Here is a 21061-nt window from a genome sequence, read left to right on the forward strand (position 1 = left end):
TGCTAAAGAAAAACGGCCGATTCTTGCGTCGTGAACGTGTTGTGAAATTATTTTGCCTACAATTTTATTATTTTCGAATTGACGATAGATTTAGCATTGGTTGTTGATTGTCTAAATAATAAATTTTACGTATTTGTAGTGTCCAGTGTTTTACATACGTTGTTGTGTGAGATTGCACGTTTTTTTGAGAATTCATAACATCAGTCTACTTTGTTCCTGTAACCTGCCTGCCCTGTGGATTTTAAAAGGTAACGGTTTTGTATTTTTGTTTAAATTTTTGCGAATATTCTATTATGATAACGACACACTTAGTCTTTTTATTTTCATGTGTTTTCTGTAGTTGCGCTTGTCCTATTTTGGCGAGATAAATGTTTACCTACAGTCGTTATCTTACAAATTTTTAATATGTTAGCTGATTCATAATGACCATGTTATGGTCGCCTACTCAAAGGCTGCCTATTTCTTGCGTATATAATAAATTGTTTAGACACGTCTCTGTCAATATATTCACAGTAAGTACATACTATTTTAATAATTAATTAGCTAAGTCTATTACAATGTCTGATAAGTTATTGTAAGTACTTAAGGTCATTTTTATGACTGAGTAAATACAAATATTAATGCATAGATAGTCAGATAGATACCTATCTACTCAATACTAGTACACTTGTAATAATACTACTTGTAATAATACTGGTGTTTATCAAAGACTATTGTTTGAAAAAAGATAATGCAAAGCACATTAGAGCTTTGAAACTAGATGAACCAACTTCAATGTGCTTATTAAGTAAGGAACTTAAAAGTTTATTGCAAATAATGAAATGAGGTAATGAAAAGAAACATTCTACTTATTCACTTACTACTCCTACATCATTAAATATCAAATAGTTGAAAAGTGTACCTACATCTATGTTAAAGTGAATACAAAGCTTAAACTTGTATAAGTCTAATATTCTTCACAAAAATTATGAAGGGTAAAACATTTAAAAATTAAAAAGTATAATAATACTACTTATTATTTCCTATAAGTAAGTAAATTATTACATAGATAGGCCTGTTAATAATATAATTTTTAATTACTTAAGTACTTAATTAAGGCCAAGTTAGTGATGAATTCAAACTTACGAGTCATTTCACTAAGTACGTTCAGAGGTTAACAAATGAACTTAGCTTTTTGTACCATTATTTAAGGTGGAGATAAATCTGGATCATCACCCTAATAGAGTCTTGGACTATTTTTAGCATCTATTTTTAGCAACCACTCATAGCAGCTATTCATAGCATCTTCCTGTACTAAAGTAAGTAGTTAGTTGATAACATCCACACTATCTTATCTTTGATAAAGCTTAGTATAAAACTACTATTTATTGCCTTGATAAAAACTTGAGGATAAAATAATTCAAAGTATAGTGTACTTATATAAATATCTTGTATGATTGTACGGAATCCTTCGTGTGCGAATCCAATTCGCACTTGACAGATTTTTCACTTGTGTTAATAAGTGATTAATAACATACATGATTGCAACGGTGTGTGCAATCATCATAACAAGTAACAGACCGCGAACAACCATAACTATATTTCTGTGCCAAACGATAATTGCTGTTTCCGTTAAGTCTTAGTTTCTAAACTCATCAATGCTGTTCAAATTATACTTACGTTTATTAACCTATACCTAATTAGAAATATCTAGATGTAGCTTTATTTATCTAAATCTATTTATGTATCTATACTAAATCTGAAAGTCTGTCTGTTTGTTAAATCTTTATGCCTTGGCAATTGGCGTTGGAGTTAGCTTGCATAAGGTAGTATGCATAGGTAAGAGTACATAGGGCATTTTTTTATTTAAATACTAGCGACCCGCCCCAGCTTCGCACGGGTGGACATTTATTTTTTCTATTTTCCGGGATAAAATATAGCCTATACGGATTCGGAAGAATCCCTCTAAGTAATGGTAAAAGAAATTTTGAAATCGGTCCAGTAGCTTTTGAGCCTATTCAATACAAACATACAAAAATACAAAGGTTTCCTCTTTATAATATTAAGTATAGAAAAGGTAATACAGGATTTCAGCGAAACCTAAATCCATCCAATGATAATAAATCATGTGTTTTGATTGTGATGGATAGTCCATAATGGTTTTGTGAGTGTAAAATAATAAATCAATTTTTTTTTAAATTAAAACACACCTTGGTGTTTAAGGGATTCAATTGTTTTTTATTATTGCTTGATAGGCTTGCGCTTGACGACAATCATGCTTAAGAAAGCAATGATAAGGCCTAGGTTGGATGCGCTTGCCTAGATTATAGAAGATGCCTTTTCACTTGTGTTTTGAAGGTATTTAGGTTATATACTTACGTGACAGGAAACAAGGACGCCGGAAGGGCATATAAACGGTAACAGAAGTATTTTTTCTAACTCCACTACTAAGAAAAACTAGGTTTATATTTTACAGCTTCATTTACACTTTTGAGTTTATGTGGATGTTGCACATTTCATGAAAAAATAAATAAATAACAAGTGTAAATTAAAAATTTATAACACCCCCGACGATCCAAAGTAATGAGTTTTCCAAAACATCATTTTCAAATAAATAATTATGTATTTAGGCAACATCCATCTTGACAGCTTGACATTTGTCAATTGACATAAAATTATGAACCTAACGGTTATCTAACCTTCTTTTCTACAAGAAAACTAGAAAAGAGCTGATAACTCTTAAACGGCTGAACCAATTTTTTTAGATTATAGCTAAGAACACTCTCGATCAAGCCACCTTTCAAACAAAAAAAACTAAATTAAAATCGGTTCATTCGTTTAGGCTCTACGATGCCACAGACAGATACACAGATACACAGATACACAGATACACAGACACACAGATACACAGATACACACGTCAAACTTATAACACCCCTCTTTTTGGGTCGGGGGTTAAAAAGAGTTATTCTTGTACAATGATAGGGAACCCTTCCTGTGCGGGTCCGACTCGCACGTGACCGATTTTTTAATTGATATATATAGACCTAGCCTTTTCCCATGTTAATTGGGGTTGGCTCTGCTAATTGATAATAATTTATACAGTAGGCAAAGTAAATTATACTATAATGATGATGAAAAAAATAAATAGAAGCTAATCTATTGTTCTGTCTGTCTTTGTAGATTGTCCTCTACATTTTATAATTATTGTCCTTTTCTACAATATAAAAGGTCAAAAGTTATCAGACAGTCTGTCTGTCACAACCGCTTTTAAGAAGCTTATCATTGCAATCACTTGAACTACTTAGATATTTATTTTTAGATCTTTTGAGGCCTCAATTCATAATGTCTTGTGCAGTTAGTTTTTGATGATATCCTTCTTATTAGGTGATAATATTATTATATCAGTTTAGACTCCTAGGTATTAGACTGATATTGTTCTTCTTTATATCATGGACCCATTTATGATGTCTTAAGGTGACACATTACGCTGCTTTTTTCACACAAACATAGGAGGCTACATTATTTGATATTGTAAACCTCAAAACTAAGTATTGTATCGATTTGTCTCGTCATTATTTCTAGGTTTATTGATATATTACATTGACAAAAATATTGATTGTCAAGTTACCAGCCTCGAAAGATTCCTATTTTAACTTTAGATTTATGACAACTTTGTGCGTAAATAGATAAGATAAGAACTATAAAAATTCTTAAACAATTTAACTTTAGACATAGTTTAAAGTTATTCATTAGTTAAAAGAACTTTACTTGACAAAGTATCATTGATTTCACGTCACACCTACACTAATATTTGACAGAATATCGATTGCAGGATCAAAACGAGAGTTTTCTCACTCTAGAGGCAAAGGGTTCACGAGCTCTTGGACTATCAGCTGACACAAATGTCACATTGAACACACAACAGAACCTAATTATCGTAATCATAGTGGAAAACAAAACGTTCCCGCGTCTGTTTCTTGTTATAAAGGTGAACACACACTTATCCGAGCCGAACGCGTCAAACCAGTCGAACGAAACGAATTTTAGAACCCTGTATATGAAATCTCATGAAACCTCGCACACTTCCCCGCGTCGAATCGTCCGATTCGGAAGTAGATTTCATATAGAGAATTCTAAAATTCGTTTCGTTCGACTCTTTTGACGCGTTCGGCTCGGATAAGTGTGCGTTCACCTTAAAGCGTGTAATGTATTGTTTCTGTAATTGCGGTACGAAAGTAGGGTACAAGGCCGCAATTTGTATTGCCACCGCGGAGACGGAAGCCAGAGACATGGAAACGAGTGCTTATAAAATGTCGTACCATGATTGTGCGGACGAAACGTTTTGTAAAACGCCTAGCAAGTTTTCTATTGGCACAGTTCCAACAATTTCCGTCAAACTTTATCCTTTGTCCTGCTTTATTGATATGGGGACAAATTGGTCCCAATTCTTTAATGAATTCATGTAAAGAATACGGAATGAAACTGGAAAGGTCAAGGTCATGGTCCTTGTAGTGTACGTTTTGTTCTTTTTGGACTTCGTCGGCGTGGATTTAGGTTTTTTTTAAAGATCCCATTGGAATTTGTCGAAATCCTTTCTTAGTAACACCCTTACGTTCCTTGGGATGAGTTTCTTCCTCTCAAGAAATATTTCCTTCACATTTCAACTCTCAGTCCGTCCGAGTCATTTTCATAAGCATAGATTAACGTTTCTTAACTAATTAATACTACGAGCAACAACGAGCAACAGGGAAAAATGATTTGCACAACCAAGTTTTCTATTGGCACAGTCCCAAAAACTTCAGTGACACTTTATCCTGCTTTATTGATGTGGGGACAACTTGGTCCCATTTTTTATTGGAATCCATATAAGGAATACGCAATGAAACTGGAAAGATCACGGTCACGGTCCTTTGTTTTAAGTTATTGTTCTTTTGTTATTTCCATTTATAGCAATTACGTTTGTTCACTAATTTTGATTTACAGTCTTGTTTACAAATCTAGAAAGAGGTTTCGTCATTTGTCAGATTAAACATTTAGGTATTTAATAACTAATTACTAGTTGAACTGGCTTGGCCTTTCGTTCTTACTAACTGACCCGCCCTTGACTTTGGGGAATTTCTGGATATCCTTTCTTAATTCTCTTCTGATTACGTTATCGTGAAAACTTTCACGCAAAATCTCAAGTTTTTAAACTAGGTTGATAATTGATAGGTTAGTCAGTTTATCCTTTCAGCCCTACTAGGTCGACAGACGACATCAAACGAGTCGCAGGAAACCGCTGTATTCACGCGGCGCAAGATCGTGGCATGTGGAAGTCCCTACAAGAGATCTCTATCAAACCGTGGATGTCCATCGGTTAGAAATAATGATGTTTGGTAGTTATACAAGTGTAAATTAAAAATTCAAACACCCCCGACAAGTGAAGGTTACAGTAACTAGAAAAGAGCTGATAACTTTCAAACGGCTGAACCGATTTTCTTGAATTATAGCTAAGAACACTCTCGATCAAGCCACCTTTCAAACAAAAAAAAACTAAATTAAAATCGGTTCATTAGTTTAGGAGCTACGATGCCACAGACAGATACACAGATACGTCAAACTTATAAACTTATAACTTTTGGGTCGGGGGTTGAAAAGAAAAATGTGCATTTTTTCCAATAAACTGAAAGCTTGCATAAAGCACATTTAGAACTTCTGGGTTTTGCAGGTACTTCGTAAAACTAATCAAACCCTTACAAATTCACTTTAGCCAGCAGCTGTTAATGTTTCCTTTAAAAATGCAAATTGATACCAAATACCTACCTTCGGCGACTTCCTATGGTCGACGGAAAGTAAAATAAAACCGGCTAAAAGGTTGTTATTTCAATGGATTCTAGTCATTTAAAATTTTGATTTTGAACTTTAAAATGACCTCTGACTTTCTCATATTCTTAGTTTGCGGTGCTTCTATATACAACGACTTAGAATAAGCTATTTTCATTGTAAATTATCTACTTAAGGTTGTAAATAATTTTTCGACCATGTCTTCGACTAGTTGCTGAAGTAACTATTTTACTAAAACTCTTTGTACTTAACTGATTCTTCATCTGAATAATCATTTGTGGTCGCAGTAGGCCACTGCGCAGCGTGGTGGATTATACAAAAATACAAAAAAAAAATACAAAAATATTTATTTCGGTATAAAACAAGTTTACATATAACATAGAAATTGGGACCGTCCCAGTAAGTGACTAGTATTAAACTAGTACTTGTGGCGGGCGGCCCCGCTCTTCCATAGCATATTCTGTTACAATGGAAATAAATAAGTAGTTTCTAAAAGTAATAAGCAAATTAATTATTAAACAAATGAAAGTAAAAAAAATAAGCAATATTAGGTAATTTTATGGCCTAAACCTTTCACATTCTGAGAGGAGATCGGTATTCAGTAGTGAGACGGCGATGGATTAGATGGATGGTGACATCATTAGCTTGATGGGTAGTATTCGCTAGAATTCCCATCTAGAAGTTTTAAGGAACGTTTCACATCGCTTTCTGGTTTTCCGCCTGGGTACCTAAGGACTTAAGTACTTAGTTTCTTTCTAACCTGTCGCCATAAATAACATGGTTCTACGGTTGTTCTTCGATATTCATTGACTTATTTATGTAAATAATTTACCATAAAGTCAACAAGTTAAGTAATATACCTTGGTCACTCAATCTCAATTTTTTCATTGTCCAATTTCTGTGTGCCAGTATTGACTACTGACTCTACCAGTGTACAATACATAAGTATTTTCTTATTTAAGTAGACCACTACTTCGCCCACATGTGGTGTGATTACCTACTATTCTTCACCTCATTTTGGTTTATGAATGTCCCGCCCCTATTAACAAGCTGGTGAGAATCAAAGCGGAATTGATGTACCATAGCGAAATTGTTAAATTATGGTAATCGATTGGTGTCCAATGTTTTATGGCGAGAAATGCCAAACACACCCACAATCCACATACTTTCACCATAAGCCACTTGCCATAAATGTGACCTTAGCGAAGTTCCTCCATAACTTGAAGTTATAATTCTCACTTCCGGCCTTTGAAACAATCAATATGGTATCGTGATGTAATTATTATTGGAACCACAAAGGAAATAAGGTTAGCTTTAATTATATTCAGTCTGCACGTTCACTGCATTTAAATTATGTACTTACGTAATAGTTATTTAGCTAATAACCAAAGTTCAAATGTGTAATCTCCTTACCTATGGCCTAGATACTTGATCTAGCGTAGGTATATAAATAAACGTTAAGTAACTAATATTTACACAAATATTGAGTTTGATCCTAGAAGGTGCTTAAAATCGATCTGAGAGCTAATAGAGTCAAAAAATCGGAAGTTCAAGACCGCGCAAAGTGAGCAGTCCAGTATTATGAATAAAGCCTTTGATTTTTGATTAGAGCCTCGATAGCTCAACGGTTGAAGAGCGGACTGAATTCCGAAAGGTCGGCGGTTCAAACCCCATTACCCCACCCGTTGCACTATTGTTGTACCCACTCCTGGCACAAGCTTTATGTTTAGTTGGAGGGGAAAGGGGAGTATTAGTTATGATTAGGATGGCTAATATTCTTTTTTTTTTACAACACACAGGTGGGACAAGTGACAACGCCAAGTCGAAGAACACGAAGGGGGCTTTAAATCAGACTTTGACAGCGACTGTGATTATAGCTCATTTATGATTGGCTAGCAATAGGTACAATACCGTTTAGCAAAAATATATTATACTTGCTTATGCTCGCAACTTCGTCCGCGTAGAATTGAATTGTGAAAAATCCTATCTTAGCGGAAGTTCACGTCATGATAGCTACCTGCTTGCTTTTCAGCCCGATCTAACCAGTACCTAGTTTGAGCTGTGCGTTGATAGATCAGTCAGTCAGTCAGTCAGTTTTTCTTTTTATATACAATAGATACCTGTACTGATGCAATTTATTATTTATATTTATTTATTTAATTTTGTTATCATCGGCTCCCAATCATTGTAACTTGTAACTAGTCTACAATTTGAATCAATCTCTAGTATTTTTCCACTTAATTCTTGATAGGCAGTGCCATAGGCAGAGGCTTAAGTAAATAGGTAATAAGTTGTCTAACTTTCTGAGGCGTAGTAGGTAGAGAGGTACTCTACAATATTATGAGCTAAATATAAAAACCAGGCAATTTTGGCTTCACGTAATCCTTTTACTCGTAGTAGGTGGATATGCCGTTATGTCCGCGAACACCCAAACCAATTAGCTTAGTGCTACGATATTAATTAATATAAGTACTTAACTTTAGTACTTATATTATTTTGTTAATACTACTTACTATAATCTACTAATTTAGAACAAATTTCGATTTTTGATTGTGTAGAAACATATAGGGTATATTATAGGGTAACGATTCATGCTTCGGCCCATAAATGGCGAAGTTGTCTCTACCCTTATAGGTTCGAATTTTCGGTAAGTTGCATCTGCCGTTTTCAATTTTCTGTACCGTTGAGGTCATCCTGATACTTAAATACATGATAGCATTGATGTTTTATTAAAAAGCCGGTCAAGTACGGGTCCGACTCGCAAACGGAGGGTTCCGTACCATCGTACAAGAAATAATAACAATTTTAATTTTGTTCTAATTTGATGATAGCCATTTCGAAACTTTTATTATTTGTTGTTATAGCGGCAATAGAAATACACATTCTGTGAAAATTTCTCTTCCTTTTACGGTTCACGAGATACAGCCCGCTGACAGACAGATGGACGGACGGACGGACAGCGGAGTCTTAGTAATAGGGTCCCGTTGACACCCTTCGGGTATGGATCCCTAAAAAGCAATGGTATGTTTTGTAGTAGGTACAAAAGTTCAGATAAAAGTAGGTACCTAATTAGTTACAGGACTTTGTGGATTGATAGAGTTTAATCTCTCGTATATACTCGTAAGTTTTCCTGAGTTTCTTTAAGGATAACTTAAGGAAAACGGTCATTCTGGAAAGGCAAAAAAAGACTTAATGCTTTTTATCTGCAAAAGCATCTTTTTCTTCCGAGTCACCGGTGTCCAGAACAGAACCGGCTCTTGCGTGACGTGTTCCATGAGCGACTAATGTGCCGCTTCATGCCAGTAACGCTCTTCACGCCGCGCGTACAGGTGCGTTCACTGTACTCTTGTGTGATCATACCACCCTGGTACTTTTTCGCGACAACCCATACATGGACTGTGTTGTGCTTTGTGTATGCTAATTTCGATTTCGGCATCGAATATTCTCGATTGCCTGTCTTAAAAAGGTAAATCAATTTTTTCTTTATTCTTAAATATTAATATCATGTCTTGTATTGAAAATCGATACTATAGTTGTTGCAATAATACCGGTCGTAAACTCGCGACTCGCAATCACTTATCGCGTTAACACCTTTTATGTTAAATCGGGAGAAAGTCGCAAAACAAACTTAATCGAGTTCTGAACGAGATATTTTATTGTGCTTGTTTGACTAACTTTCTTTGATGTTAAAATGTTAACTTAAGAGCCTCGATGGCTGTTGGCTTCCGCGTTTTTGCATATTAATTTCTTTCAAAAATGTTGATATAGGAACTATTAACGTCAAGTTATCGTAGGGTATGATAAATGGTGCCGTTATATTAATCTAGGCATGACCTTAACGGTCATGAATATTAAATATGGCTTAAACGGACATGTCCCGGCACTTTAAATAGCCCGTGTCGATGAACTTGATTGTTGTTTAATGCTGCCTTTGTATAGATATTCGATTTTATTGACAATAACAATTAAGTATAGTGCGTTTATATGCCAATAACATTAAAAATGTCTGGATTTTCCACTAAAATCCAAACAAAGTAATTAATTACTAAAGCGCAATTGCTTAGCTGTAAAAATCGGTTTGAATTTCAACCGTTGGGCTTCCTATTACCCATTCTTAAAATTAATGACCTAGTTTAGTTGGTGGTATCTTTATTCTATTCATGTCTTAAAAATATGGTCATTGTGACCAAACTTGGCAGTGCAAGCAGCTATAAAGCTGCAATTTTTTTTTCTAAAAGAACAAATTTTTCGGCTACTTCCAAATGAAGTTGTCTTTTTGCAGATATTTTTGCAGATATGTGTGGTTTGGATGATTATGGTACGGTAAGGGGAAGTTCGAAAGTAGTGCCAGTGATACAAAAGATAAAGGGCTGGTATGGTGTGGGCATATAATGCGGAGGGAAGAAAGTCGTTTCATTAGAAGAATGTTAAATATGCATGTGGAAGGAAAAAAAAGCAGACGACCAAAGAAAAGGTGGATGGATAGCGTGAAACAGGATATGCGTTTAAACTGAGTGGATGATACGTTGACGGATGACAGAAGGGAGTGGAACAAGTAAGAAGTCGTGCCGACCCCACGTAGCGTGGGATAAGGTCAGGAAGAAGAAGATAAGGTACCATTGAGTTAGAGGTGGGCAGGACATGTCAACTCGCTGATAGCATATGGTAGGGCAGTCGAATTTTGACTCATTTGCTTTATTTCATTAAAACTTTTCAAACAAGTGTAAATTAAAAATTTATAACACCCCCGACGATCCAAAGTATTTGAGTTTTCCAAAACATCATTTTCAAATAAATAATTATGTATTTAGGCAACGTCCATCTTGACAGCTTGACATTTGTCAATTGACATAATATTATGAACCTAACGGTTATCTAACCTTCTTTTCTACAAGAAAACTAGAAAAGAGCTGATAACTCTTAAACGGCTGAACCAATTTTTTTAGATTATAGCTAAGAACACTCTCGATCAAGCCACCTTTCAAACAAAAAAAACTAAATTAAAATCGGTTCATTCGTTTAGGCGCTACGATGCCACAGACAGATACACAGATACACAGATACACAGATACACAGATACACAGATACACAGACACACAGATACACAGATACACACGTCAAACTTATAACACCCCTCTTTTTGGGTCGGGGGTTAAAAAATAGAATGGCAAGAGCCTGGTGATGGACCTTGGAACACTGGTGGGCACTGGAACACCTTAATGGTCTAAAAACCTTTTACTTTGAAAAGTTTTTAATTTTAACTTATTTCTAATTATGTGGTTACTTATGTAATTTTGAAACTAAATTTGATTTAAGATTCCCTATCTAACAAAGCGACTTCTCAACGCTCAATCGAAACCGCCGTCTTCAGTTCAAGAGGGGATTTATTCGGAATTAACTCTCAAGGGGATGAAACGGGCTGTAAATGTTTATATTTACTACAAACAAAGCCGTACCGTCTAGGGATTTAGCGTTTCCATTCGATGGCGCTAAACCCCTTAGATTAGCCTTAGAAATTAAAAAAAAATGCCCCGTTATGGATAAAATTAATTCCACTCTTTCTTTTTCTCTAGCTTTGCGTTGTATTCATAGCTTGGTCGTGGTCCTTGCCATTAATCACATATTGATAGGGGCTTTTCTCAGGATAATAATGCGGCTACCTGCCAGTTCGTTTAATGATTCTGTGTGGGATAATGAATATTCATCGTTAAAATAATCTTTTGTACACCGTTCTGGAGTTATAACATGTTCTTTCTTCAACTAGGTTCTTCGTTACTTTATCAACAAGTGATTGTACGGTCAATCGCGAACTTTCAATCGATTTTATCCCTAACGAATAACGATCTTCCCTATTCCTAAATAAACCTCTCTCAAATCAACGTAGACGACCGACCCTATAGGTATCGTATCGTAGGTATCGTAATGATGGTATGTAGATGATAGCCTTGTGGTTAAGACTTCGGTATCCTATCCAGTATTTGGTTTCGGAGTTAGACTCTGGGCATATACCTCTAACTTTTCGGAGATAAGTGCGTTTTAAGAGGATCGTCTAGTTGTAAATTTTCATACAAAAAGCGATAACGTTTTTCTCCCCGTAAATGTAGTCCAATTTTCATAGTTTTTAGAAATGTTGTAGATATAATGAAGAATATGCTCATACCTTTTATTTTTTAACCCCCGACCCAAAAAGAGGGGTGTTATAAGTTTGACGTGTTTGTCTGTGGCATCGTAGTGCCTAAACGAATAAACCGATTTTAATTTAGTTTTTTTGTTTGAAAGGTGGCTTGATCGAGAGTGTTCTTAGCTATAATCCAAGCAAATCGGTTCAGCCGTTTGAAAGTTCTCAGCTCTTTTCTTTCGATCTAAAATCGGTTCATTAGTTTAGCAGCTACGATGCCACACACAGATACACACGTCAAACTTATAACACCCCTCTTTTTGGGTCGGGGGTTAATAAGTAACAAGCAAGCGGGTCACCTGATGTTAGGGGATTACCGCCACCCACGAATATTTGGAGCATCAGAGGAACCGCCAATGCCATGCCGGCTTTTCAACGCGGTGAACTATAGCCTTAAACCCTTCATATTCTGAGAGGAGACCCGTGCTAAATAGTGGGCCGGCGATGGCGAATGATGGTGATGAATGGTTATGTATATAGCTGTGGTTTGCAATATATTCTCTGATAAATAGTTAAGTATAGCTACCTCTTTCAAATTTGTTTTTAAATGAGTTTTTACCTATACTTTGTACGAAACCTTGCTTTCGTTATTAAATTACGTTTTATTCCATATTTGTAAAATGGTTGCGGTCAACTGTTCTTTATTATTTAACGGTGAATCATTCTCAACTGCGGTTATGGTTATATGTCAATTGTTATAATACACCCTCGTCTTGATCTACCGAAGGTTGGGGACTTGTGGTTTCATTTTCGTGTAGGTATCTTCGACTGACATAGCCTACTTTTTATTCAAGAAAATCAAAGAATTCTCACAAATGTTTTAATTAAATCCAAGCAGACGAAGTCAATCAGCCATAATCTAGTGTAAGTATAAAACAAATCCCAACGAATAACTAAAATAATTAAGTAAGCCAGGATGGTTACAATTCATCCTTCACCGATTTAGAAAATGCCAGGGGATAAAAAAATGGAAATCAACGAATTGGTATTCTACAGATTGACGTAATTCTCAAAGCCAACGACCCAACCCTTCCTAACCACAACTCATATCTATGCGTAGGTTTCTAAAATAAAACTATTGGCGAAACAGGATCTTTTGCAATCACAAACGTTGTACATAGTTGCAAAGATATATAAAATTACATTCATGAAAACATTAATCATAATATACAGGTACCCAACATAATTATTATACTGTAAATAGCACTAATAAAACGTGTTATACCAGGATAATGAATGAGCTAATCTCGCATTTGACTGTAAAAAGTGGCAATTACTAAACTATAGGCATAGGTAATAAGCTGTTTCTACAATATAATATTTCGTAAGTCTACGTTACGAGCATATTTCGTAAATGACAAACTGTCAATCCGTGTCTATGCTTAGCCTATGATTAGATTTCGTTTGTAAAATGATAACGAAATGCTTGGTAGGTATCTACTTATATTAAACTTCATTTATCTCTACGTTGTACCTATTTCATCATGATTGAGGATTGCGATACTTTTTACCAAGGAGATTCTTACGAACGATGCCGCGCTTGTGTCTTAGTTTCTAGATGGATGAACCCAGCAAACTTGCATCAATCATATTACAATCGCAATTGTTGTGATTGGTTGAATTTATGGCATTCTTGGCGCAATAATGCATTGTAGCCAATAGAGAGCGAGTGTCAAGTCAACCAATCAGAGGAGATTGCTATCGTCACACTGTAGCTGTCATTTTATCGTAATCGAGATCCTGGATTTTAGCAATAGCATATAGAGAGAGCAGTGCAGATAAATTGGTTAGGCCAACGCATACCAACGGGCTACATCCTCGAAGTATTATCTTTCCTTCCATTTTGCCAGTTATCTTATCAAGATTATGTCTCCCCTTCTGGCATTGTGACCGAAGTACAATAATTTGGCCGTTATTTATTTCAATAAGGTCACTAAGAAGGAAAACCATTAAAATACTGTTCCGCGAAGATCGATCAAAAAGTGAAGCATACCTTTAAACCATGAAATTCTTCTTATAAAGAGAATATTGCCACAGTCGATAAAATCCGGTCCGACGTACTTTTATTTACGTGATATACGACGCACTGCGCTTATTACGCCAGTAAAGGCGTGTTCAAGATGAAGCCAATATAGATTTTGTGGATTACACCACAAATATGGCGAAAGAAGACGCCCATGACTGAGAATATTCACTTTTATGGATAATGTTGAAACTGTTTTGTGAACAATTTACTTGCTGGACCATGAGACGCAAAAACGTGAATGCCTAATTGAGTAATGACATAATCATTTAAATAAAATTGTTATAAACAAGTGTAAATTAAAAATTTATAACACCCCCGACGATCCAAAGTATTTGAGTTTTCCAAAACATCATTTTCAAATAAATAATTATGTATCTAGGCAACGTCCATCTTGACAGCTTGACATTTGTCTATTGACATAATATTATGAACCTAACTGTTATCTAACCTTCTTTTCTACAAGAAAACTAGAAAAGAGCTCATAACTCTTAAACGGCTGAACCAATTTTTTTAGATTATAGCTAAGAACACTCTCGATCAAGCCACCTTTCAAACAAAAAAAACTAAATTAAAATCGGTTCATTCGTTTAGGCGCTACGATGCCACAGACAGATACACAGATACACAGACACACAGATACACAGATACACACGTCAAACTTATAACACCCCTCTTTTTGGGTCGGGGGTTAAAAACGGCTGTAATTAATTAGTTAATTACGCACTGACGCACAATTCGGTCGGTTTATGCTCAACTAGATTACATGACGGTTATTTACTAAAATAAATAAAATGAGTGCACACACCTCGTAAATCGTAAAGTGGAATTGTTCAAGAGTTGAAATTCCTATTTACTTAAATCGGTTCATACACGTATAGTTGAATTGTTATCTGATATTGTACTATCGCCTCGAATCATCATAATCATTATCGAACGGTAGAGACATCCACTGCTGGGCATAGGTCTGGACATAGGGTAGGAACTTCCATACGCCACGGTCTTGTGCCCCCTGAATCCAACGGCTCCCTGCGACTCGCTTGATGTCGTTTGTCCATCTTCCTCATCCTCATTCTAGCACCTTGGGACTGCTACCGATTTCTGGGGTTCCATACCTCAAAAGGAAAAACGGAACCCTTATAGGATCACTTCGTTGTCTGTCTGTCTATCTGTCTGTCTGTCCGTATGTCCGCTTTTCGAAGCGATGTCGCTTTGAATATATAAGGTTATAATTCTAAAAAACAAAAGCATAGCTGTCTCCATTTTCAGAAACAATGAATCTATTAAAAATCCCTTTCTGCATTTAGTTAGCGCCCGTAATGGTTCTTCATAGTTTAGTACGCCTTGTTGCAGTAAAACAAAACTTCAAAGAATTCCTTTGAATCACCGACACAAAAGGAAAACTCAGTCCTGTGAACACACCCTCAGACTTATATATTGGCGTTCAAGATTCGAGATTGCAACAAAGGACAATGCAGCATAAAAATCACATCTTGCGATTTACTGTGCTTCATAAAAAGACGACGGTATATGAATTTTTCAAAAGAAGGATTTTTCACTGTCGTTCGCTATATAAACATCAATATTGATATTTATTTTATTTATCGAAATTAGAGAATAATTATTATTATCACTATTCACTTTAGAAAATTACAGTAAAAGAACAGAAAACATAAACATAAGTATAGGATACAAAAGACGGCCTTATTGCTTAGTAGTGATCTTTACCAGGCAACCTTAGAAATAGAAAAATATATCTAAGGAAAAATATGCTGCAGGTGGTGTCTTATTTTATTTATTATCTTTACTCCGGGCCTTGGGGAGCTCGTTAAACTATCCATTCTGGTTATTATCACTTACATAATAATAATTTTTAACCCCCGACCCAAAAAGAGGGGTGTTATAAGTTTGACGTGTGTATCTGTGTGTCTGTGTATCTGTGTATCTGTCTGTGGCATCGTAGCGCCTAAACGAATGAACAGATTTTAATTTAGTTTTTTTTGTTTGAAAAGTGGCTTGATCGAGAGTGTTCTTAGCTATAATCTAAAAAAATTGGTTCAGCCGTTTAAGAGTTATCAGCTCTTTTCTAGTTTTCTTGTAGAAAAGAAGGTTAGATAACCGTTAGGTTCATAATATTATGTCAATAGACAAATGCCAAGCTGTCAAGATGGACGCTGCCTAAATACATAATTATTTATTTGAAAATGATGTTTTGGAAAACTCAAATACTTTGGATCGTCGGGGGTGTTATAAATTTTTAATTTACACTTGTTATTATAATAAAAATCGTATTGGAGTCGTATACGGAAGGCTCTCCGCCAACCGCATTATTATACCAAAAACCACATATTATATCATTAATGGAAATTTTGACGACTCAGCAATGAAGGGTAGATCGCAAAGCGGGAATTGCTTTGAACTCAACTGGCAAAGCAGTAGTAAACTGAGTGTTTATCCGGTTTTTGTGAAACCGTGCCCGCATGAAGTATTAATCGTCTTTCAGTACCCGCACTTGAAACTTTGTTAAGTATTCCACTTAAGCGTTTTCCTCAAAGGGGAGAATTAATTTCGCAATAAAGCGAAACCCCTTTCGATTGATGGAGCACGTCTAAACTTGTTTATTTTGTAGATATATTCTTATCTCTATAGATTTCAAAGCAATGAAATAAGTGTATTGTATTGCCTTCAAAAAACTTTATAAGTTCTAAAATTTAGGCTTCCTGTTTGGCTTTTTTGAAATAAATACAATTGATGAGCGGTTTTTTAACCCCCGACCAAAAAAGAGGGGTGTTATAAGTTTGACGTGTGTATCTGTGTATCTGTGTATCTGTGTATCTGTGTGTCTGTGTATCTGTGTATCTGTGTATCTGTGTATCTGTGTATCTGTCTGTGGCATCGTAGCGCCTAAACGAATGAACCGATTTTAATTTAGTTTTTTTTGTTTGAAAGGTGGCTTGATCGAGAGTGTTCTTAGCTATAATCCAAAAAAATTGGTTCAGCCGTTTAAGAGTTATCAGCTCTTTTCTAGTTTTCTTGTAGAAAAGAAGGTTACATAACCGTTAGGTTCTTAATATTAAGTCAATTGACAAATGTAAAGCTGTCAAGATGGACGTTGCCTAGATATACATTATTATTTATTTAAAAATGATGTTTTGGAAAATGTTTGGAAAACTCCAAGTTTTTGAAAGTTATCAGCTCTTTTCTAGTTACTGTAACCTTCACTGGTCGGGGGTGATGAAAATTTTTAATTTACACTTGTTAATGTTTTTTATAGCGCAAGGAATCGTTTCCGGTTTGTTAATCATAGAGACCTTATATGTCGATTCCTCTAACCTATTGAGTGTACTTGTTTGCCTTACAATGTTTAGAGGTCAATGCCAGGTGTTCTCGACCGTTCTCGATTGTATGTTATAAAATTATACTCTTTTAAAGTGATATGTCTGTCCTAATCTACGTGATTTCCGTATTAGAAATGATTATATAAATTACTGTTTGTACAAATTTCCTCTCTTATGATAACCGGCTTTTTCTTTATCCTGTGCCTTCGCGCTATGTCTTCACATATCCCATCATTCACTAATGGAAAAGTTTTACTGCGTTGGCTATCCCGTTCCATTTCCAGCTTCTTTAAGCCGCGACGTTTTTTCCATCATGAAGCTCCGACGGAGACGGCAACTGTGATAATGTTTGAAAACATGTCCCAGATAACTAACTGCTACTATAGACTAATAACCCCAGATAACTAAGTAGGTATACTAATAATAGTGCTATAACCTTTCTTCGTTTGTTGGTAAAATCAGATCTTTACTTTTACCATCTCGTGGCAGTATTTCGTCGTTTCTTGCTTTTGATTTTTGTACTCGAGTTCATTCTTCGGCACCACTACAGTTCAACCACAGTTCAACGGTCGACCGCTTAGTAAAATTTAGAGCAGAGTTTTTAGTCGTAGTATCGTCAAGCTCCAAAGTTTGGATGGTTCTTTAATATGCTTAATTTTCTCATCTTCGCCGTTGAATGCTAATAAGGCTCACTGTTCTAATATATTTTAGAGAGGAGAGTCATTATGAATATAAATTAATGCGTCATAATAACTAACTGTGTCATTAGGTAAGCCTACGCAAAAAATGTGTGTTATCAACTTCCAGAAGTTTGTCAGAACTTGTGCGATATTAACAAAGTTTTATTTCATTTAAATAGAAGATTAAAATTATGATTTGTTATGAATATCAACAATTTAGATATATAACGTGTAACTGCCAAACCAGGAAATTATAATTAATGCTTCATATGAGCATATTGTTTTTACTGTCGAAGTTATTAAAGATCGAAAATTCATTAATGATAAGAAATCACAGCATAGTGAATTACTTATCGAAGACAACTTCCTTATTTGTTACTCATCATTAAATAACACGGCTGTAAATCATAAAACAGCATAAATGATTGAAATATGTATTTTTAAATGTACCATTTTACGTATAATTTATCAGCCATTGGAGCGTTTGACGTGCATTTCCAATCAGTCTAATAGCTTCAAACAAGAAGGAGACTGAATCATCGACTTACCATCTTTTGTGGATTGTGTTAATTTATCCGTGCACGACATTTTGTTTTGTGACGTAAATGACATTGAGTTGTTCTGAGAATGGTAATTCCTTGGGTAATTCATGTATATTAAAACTATTATTTCTAACGATGTAGCTATTATTGGAGGAGGATTCAGATAATTAATAAATAAATTATTGGCTATTAACATTGTTCTATGCATGAATAGCTATTGAAGATGTTTAAGAAAGTAAAACCTTTACAACCTCTCGCACTGCCAAGGGTCACTGATAAAGAATCTACTTCTTATAAAGATATTGTGCTTCTCTGTCCAATTTTTCTTTTTTTTTTCTGTTTATTGTTACAACTTTCTTGTTCAAATAAAATAAATACAAATAAATAATAAGCCATTATAATTTCCGAAATATACAAACTTAGGTACATCAAGGATACGACTCGTAGATTTAGGACATGTCCTAAAATTTTGTTAAAAGCTATTTATTGTAAGTGTTATTAGCTAAATACAAAGCTACATCAGGAATGTTGGATTTTTTCAATCTAGTCTTTATTCTCTGTTAGTCGCCAGGAGAATATTTTATCGGACGGATTTACATAATTGGCATGTCGTTTATTATCTACAAGTGGCCTAGTGCCCTAGTGAATTAAATTCATTATCATAACGGCGCTAATCGTGCAGTCAGGTTGCTCTACAAATGTTTTGAAAAGTTCCTTTTGTTTTTGGGTTTGCTCTGTAACAGCTTCTTAATTAGTTCTTTCTTCTTTGGTAAAAACTAATTTGGAATGACTTAATAGCTATCTGCATGCCAAAAACCCGACCCGTCCAAAACGCCAATATAGACTGACTAGATCAGTCAGTTAGTCAGTCAGTCAGTCACCTTATCTTTTGATATATTTAGATTCCCTTAAATCAGAGTGAACTATGCTTTAGTGTAGTAGTAATCCACGCCTCATTTCTTATACCTAAGTATCATGTTGTAAACGAAATATATTTAAGCTTTAAGTCGTACAAGTTTAAGAGCTGTGTTTGTCTACTTCATCATTAGTTAAGCACTTGAATAAATCCTTATTTAGATATGTTTGCTATCACAACGTGTATTCTAAACAAAGAACATTTCACTTTAAAACATGTTTGAGAGACTAAAAGGTTAGAAAAATCCGACTCGATCGATAGATGTTTACGTTCATAGTTGACATACTTATTTATACAACTGTGCTAATATTTACTTGAAGCATTATCAGCTGATACATAACATCATTTGTCAGAACTCAGAGACTCAAGTTTCGATTTCAAAGATTATTCGAGGAAAAACGTTTAGGTATGTCACAAGTTGTTTGATAATATTATGTATGGAAAATAAACTTAAGTATATTGACGTTATCTTTAGCAAATATGGAATTACTTGCGTCCATATAGTAATCATCTGTTTTTCTATTATGTAGTGTATGCTAATTCGTATTTACTATTTAATTGTAAGCAGTTATAAATAGTGCTTATTTTCTAGAGTGAGTGAGTATAGAATGAAATAGAGGGTTTCCATACCTTCTGTAGCAATTCAGGAAATGAACGTTTATATTTAAGGCGAGGCGTAACCTGTCATTTTGAAGTAGACAAATGCTTTTCCACCCTTACATTTGAAATGTGATGAAACCGAATGGAACGTTCAGTATGCTAAACATCTACTTGTCAATTCAAAAAGATCTCAACTTATTTCACGCGTACAAATTTATGGTCTTTGCAAGTCAAAAATTTACTTGCTTATGGCCGAGACTTCTTCCGCGGGGATAGATAAATTTTTGAAAATCCTGTGGAAACTCTTTGATATTTCGGGATAAAAAGTAGCCTATGCCACTCTCCAAATCTTAAACTACTTCTAAAACCACGACTATCCATTCCTCCAATGCGGCGTGATTTAAGGACAAACTAGCAATCACATTATCCCCGAGTGCTATTTTACGTAGGTTGCGTGTACAAAGTTGCGGGTAAAAGCTTGGCTATAATATACTAGCTGATACCGGCGACGATAAAGGTTTTCAAAAATCCCGTCGGAACTCATTCATTTTCCGGGATAAAAAGTATCCTATGTGCTAATCCAGGGTATAATCTATCTCCAATCCTTTCAGTCAAATCCGGCCAGTAGTTTTAGCGTGAAAGAGTCACAACGTCCATTCCATACATCCATCCATACATACAAACTTTCGAGTTTACACTTTACACCTAATATTAGTAAGATTGTATAGGTACTTAGTACGTACCCAACCTTATAGCATAAACAAGTCACAAGTGTAAATTAAAAATTTATAACACCCCCGACGATCCAAAGTATCTGAGTTTTCCAAAACATCATTTTCAAATAAATAATTATGTATTTAGGCAACGTCCATCTTGACAGCTTGACATTTGTCTATTGACATAATATTATGAACCTAACGGTTATCTAACCTTCTTTTCTACAAGAAAACTAGAAAAGAGCTGATAACTCTTAAACTGC

General features: G+C 35.1%; 1 protein-coding gene across 3 annotated transcripts in view; it reads left to right on the forward strand.

Annotated features, from left to right (window-relative positions):
• LOC123868038 (supervillin-like) overlaps positions 1–21061 on the forward strand; it is a 267108-nt gene continuing 246047 nt past the window's right edge. For 2 of the 3 annotated variants that reach the window (XM_045910373.1, XM_045910375.1), the window contains exon 1: positions 1–248. The gene's annotated coding sequence lies outside the window, so the exon portion shown is untranslated. Of the gene's footprint in view, positions 249–9119; positions 9272–21061 lie in introns of those variants that run through there. The other variant, XM_045910374.1, reaches the window with a different exon arrangement.

This window comes from Maniola jurtina, chromosome 9, assembly GCF_905333055.1.
Source record: "Maniola jurtina chromosome 9, ilManJurt1.1, whole genome shotgun sequence".
In the NCBI taxonomy this organism is placed as follows: Eukaryota; Metazoa; Arthropoda; class Insecta; order Lepidoptera; family Nymphalidae; genus Maniola; species Maniola jurtina.